General features: G+C 43.9%; 1 long non-coding RNA gene across 1 annotated transcript in view; it reads right to left on the bottom strand.

Moving 5' to 3' along the window:
- Positions 1-4,560: 4,560 nt before the first annotated feature.
- Positions 4,561-5,000, bottom strand: part of LOC115558862 (uncharacterized) — a 1,665-nt gene continuing 1,225 nt past the window's right edge. The window contains exon 2 of the long non-coding RNA XR_003979380.1: positions 4,561-4,914. This is a non-coding gene — a long non-coding RNA (uncharacterized LOC115558862). The remainder of the gene's footprint in view (positions 4,915-5,000) is intronic.

Raw genomic sequence — 5,000 nt, 5'->3', positions numbered from 1 at the left:
TGTGTGTGTGTGTGAGCATGCATCAGTGCGTGTCGCTTACAGTTTCTGTATTCCTGTTCCTCTGCTCTTAAAATATACAAAATGTGCATAATAAGCTCTGTCAGAACCAACAAAATAATGCAAAACAGAATTGTTGTCCTATCAGCATCACCACAGAACCGCTGTATTGAACCTTTATTGAATGTACTGATCCACTGCCCTGGTGACTGTGGTTAATAGCAGTAGAGCTGCACCAATCCCAACACCTCCCATTGGCCCTATTGGCCTACTGACCTCAATCAGTGGGACAGTAACTGCTAATTCTATGCAAAATAAATATATATGAAATTTAAATTTTTTGAGGGGCATAATTGCTTAATCAAGATTTTTTTTCGTGTGTGTGTGTGTTGAAAAGATGCTTCATTAGTCTGCAGTCTTTGAAGTGCCATGCCTGTTTATTTATAGTGCTACAAATATACAACTATTGATAATTAGCTGATCTACATTGGAACATGTAATGATGGTACTTTGTATAAAACAATTAAAATGTAACCCGAGTAAAACTGGGTCATGTTGTACAGGAGCCGCTTTGACCTAAATATAAATGGAATAAGTACAAAATAGTTTGAACCTTCCCAAACATTGAAAGTATAAATATTCATTAAAGCCCTGGTGTGGATTATGTTTTGATTTTTACTCAACCTTGATTTAAGTCAGATTTGAGTCCGATTTTCAGCACTTTCCTAATCACTAATACTTACATTAAGGTCATTGACATCGATACATGATGCACATCAACACACAGTCCCAACAGATACAGATCTACCTCCATCCCATACACTATCTCATACGTATAACATACACAACACACGCTTCTTTTCTATTGTCACGAGAGGGCCCTAATAATGGACTGCTGAGTTCTGATGAGTGAGTCCATTGTCAGTTGGCCAGGCTGCCACACCCAGCACTGGTGCCTGGGGCGAGAGAGAGAGAGAGAGAGAGAGAGAGAGAGAGAGAGAGAGAGAGAGAGAGAGAGAGAGAGAGAGAGAGAGAGAGAGAGAGAGAGAGAGAGAGAGAGAGAGAGAGAGAGAGAGAGAGAGAGAGAGAGAGAGAGAGAGAGAGAGAGAGAGAGAGAGAGAGAGAGAGAGAGAGAGAGAGAGAGAGAGAGAGAGAGAGAGAATGGACCACAGGTCGGGGCGGCTGGAGCCTGAATGAAGAATATAGGTCACCCAGCCCCAGCAGAATGAAACATGCATAGCGGTGCTGCCTGGCAGCCGCACCCAGACACTTGGAGACAGAGTAAATATAGAGAGAGCACACACAGGGATTGCGCCGGCCACACAGAGTGAAGGGGGCGGGGCTTAGAAAAGAGAGAGAGAGAGAGAGAGAGAGAGAGAGAGAGAAAGCGAGAGAGAGAGAGAGAGAGAGAGAGAGAGAGAGAGAGAGAGAGAGAGAGAGAGAGAGAGGGAGAGAGGTTGACAGTAATATAGATGTGGTCAGAAGATTGGTTGCAGTGATATTGTGGTGATGCGGGGAAGAGAGAGACATGATAGGGGGGCTTTGAGGCGAGATTTAAAAAAAATGACAGACATGGGGCCTGGGTTGTGCTCTGGCTGATACTAGAGACAGGCAGGGGGAGGGGGGGGGGGGAGAGCATGTGTCACAGTGTGTCTGTCCAAGCCAGTGTCACTTTCACTATTGAGGACTGCAGACCTGTCATAGCAGGAGCACAGCTGGGGCTGCTGGCACACAATGACTCCCTCTGTGTGCCTGTGTCTGGTGGCGACGGCGCTGCACTGGTGCTGATATCAGGATCTCTTGGCCCGGGCCGATCCCTTTTGTTGTCGTCTGTTCTTCCTTCTGTCCGTCTCCGGGTCTCTGCTGTCGTTCTCAGTGACCGCCGGTCTACAAGACAGCGTGACGTCCATCACGGCCTTTCAGGTCGTACTTTATGGTGTTTATATAAGGTTGTGTTGGGTACGGTACCGCTGTGGTCCTTCATGATGGCATGATGGCTGGTGAGCAAGTATGAAATCCTGCAGGAAATAAATTGTTTGCTATGTGAGCAGCGATATGTGTGTGTGTGTTTGTCTTTGTCTGTGTGTTAATGTGTGTGTGTTTGTGTGTGTGATGTGACCTTGTCAATTCTGTGGAGGATGTATCCCACTTCATGCTGTCTGTCCTCCTGTTTCTCTCCACCAGCTGTGCACCACTGTACCATGGGTGGTTTTCGGAGGGGGGGGTCAAACGTAGGCGAGGCCGCATTATATTCAGTCCTTTTGGCAGAAACAGATGTTTCAAGAGGTGTCTGTTAACGAGCCATCGGATAATATATGTACATAATAAAAAATAAAGGGAAAACACTGTGATCACCCAGCAGTGCTGTGCGTGTGGAATTCCTTTATATGGAACTGATTATGCACATTATCCTGTCAAATTAGTCATCCTTCATCGCCGTTTTGTGTCTAACCGTCCCACGAGATTGAGATTTAAATGACCTGCGCAAGAAAGACTCAAATTTAGTAAACAGTTACTTTTGTCCCTGATAGTCAATCATTCCTAATCAATCATTACTAATCAATCATCCTCCTGTATCCAAAGCCGGTTTTGCTCCATGAACAAAGCATTGAGCGATGTCAGTTGCTCAATATTAATATGTATATATATATATATATATTCAACGCTGAAGCCCAGAGTGGCCAACTAATGATAATTTTGTTTTAATAACCAGGGAGAATGATTGACCAAGATCAAGTCCTTCATTATTAAGTCTATGACTTGGGCATTTTAAGAAGGTGCTTCAGTTCAACTGACATTCAGCCTAATTGAATAAGTGAGAGCCTTTGTACTCTTCAGACAGAGTGGGAGAAGCAAAGAGGAGACGTAGAGCCGGCCAGGCATTGACTCAAGGCCCTATTCTCTTACTATGACTCCTAATTATATAAATGCAACCTCAGAGAGTGGACGGGGCGGAATTAGTCTGTGTGTGCCTGCGTGTGTGTTTGTGTCCGTGTGTGAATGTACTTGTGTATGCATAGGCATGCGTGTAGTGTGTGTGTGTGTGTGTGTGTGTGTGTGTGTGTGTGTGTGTGTGTGTGTGTGTGTGTGTGTGTGTGTGTGTGTAAGAGGATAAACTGGGTACAAGCACATGGGGTGTGGTGGATGTCTGTCCTTGGAGGCCTTCATGTGAAGGGTCACTGCTGGGGGTGGAGCCGGCAGAGACAGACTGTCTGCTTCTCCTGCACTAAGGACGTTAGGGACAAGCCGACACTCAGGCTACTCTGTGAATGTGCTTGTGTGTGTGTGTGTGTGTGTGTGTGTCTGTGTGTGTGTGTGTGTGTGTGTGTGTGTGTGTGTGTGTGTGTGTGTGTGTGTGTGTGTGTGTGTGTGTGTGTGTGTGTGTGTCGGGGGCAGGGAGGATGGGAGGATGGGAGGATGGGGGCAGGGTAGTCAAGGAGAAGCCGATCTTTCCATCACCCCCCACACTCTTAACAGACTCAGAGGTCTGAAAGCGCTGACAAACAATAGGAGAGGAGGGTGGAGACCTCCGTCTAAGGGTTGGAGATTGGAAGGAGGAAAGCCTTGGATTTGCCTCTGTAGATATTGACAGAAGCCTTGACTGAGGATAGGGGGGGGGAGACACAATGTGCGTTTCAATCCAAATGTATTGCAATAAATGTTCGGAAATCAGCCAAAGACAATGCTAATTTATGTGCGTTCCTTTCCTTCGCTGTTATTTAAATATTAGTAGTTGGTACGTTGAGAAGGGCAAAAGATGGTTCTTAGTCTCCAGTCAGGTGCCATTTTACCACTGCAGATGAAGAGGGCACAACGTAATGACGTACTGAAAGGAGCTCCTGGCAAATCTCAAACAAAGGAAACAATAGTTTGGTGACGGAGAGCACACTTGACAATGAAAATGGAGAATTGTGATCCAGCAATATAACAGCTATGTGCTCTTGGAAGAGCTAACCGCCCGTTTGCATACGAGCAGAAGCTTGAGTGACATTTGAGTCACGTGATTTCTGTACTCCTCATATGTTCGTAATACTCTGCTATATTTGTTTCGATTGCACTCACATTTACCTTTCATCAATACACCAACTTTTCCACCTGCCTCAAGCGTAATAATTCAATAAACCAATAGCATAATAAGCGTAATAAACATTTTTTTTGCAATAGTTTGAGATTCCCTGAGTAGCATTTCCATTAAGGCTGTGCATATTATGCAAAAATTAAAAATATGAATAAAAACTTTTGGATTGAAATGATCATGTAGAAAGCACGAGTAAGAGAGATTACACCCCTCGGCCAAATCCCTTAAGCCCTACCCCTACCCCTTAACCCTGACCCTTAACCCTACCCCTCAACCCCTTCGAAATGGGACGACAACCCTTCAAGACCCAGTTACAGTATGTCATTAGTAGTCGTTGACAGGGTTTTGATCTTTATTTTTATTATTATAATTTTTTTCTTTTGATACAATATCTGTCTCTGGAATTTTACTGCATAGTTTGAATGTCTTAGGAATGCACATTGAAAAACACGGTATGATTAGATAAGAATATTTTTCACGCTCACTATCTGTTAGAAACTGCAATATTGCACTTTATTTTGTATCAAACATTATACAGGATCAACATAATATATCAAACCAGAATAAACATAGAACTTCAGGTAGTAGCCATCCAAGTTAAACATACATATCATACAAACAAGAAAGAGTGATACAATGGAACTAATCTTCCATCTTTCAAAAAGGCATCAACCATCACCTTTTATTAATAACTTTTTCAAAGGGGTCGGTTTTAAACTATCAGTGGATGGTTAATCTGTCAATCTTCCTGGGGGTTGGGGGGCTTAAGGCTACCAATGCAGAGGAGGTGCCTGAGGTGGAGGGATGGGCTCTGTGGTGGCAGTGGCCTATATGATCTCCTGAAAAAAACATAACAAATAAGAAGGAATTATGTATGGCAGAACTGGGATATATGGCCACATGTGATGTACAATATATAATGACA

The sequence above is a fragment of the Gadus morhua genome, chromosome 14 (genome assembly GCF_902167405.1).
Source record: "Gadus morhua chromosome 14, gadMor3.0, whole genome shotgun sequence".
Classification (NCBI taxonomy): domain Eukaryota; kingdom Metazoa; phylum Chordata; class Actinopteri; order Gadiformes; family Gadidae; genus Gadus; species Gadus morhua.
Note: the sequence above shows the minus strand (reverse complement) of the source record. Positions and strands in the feature narration are given on the sequence as shown.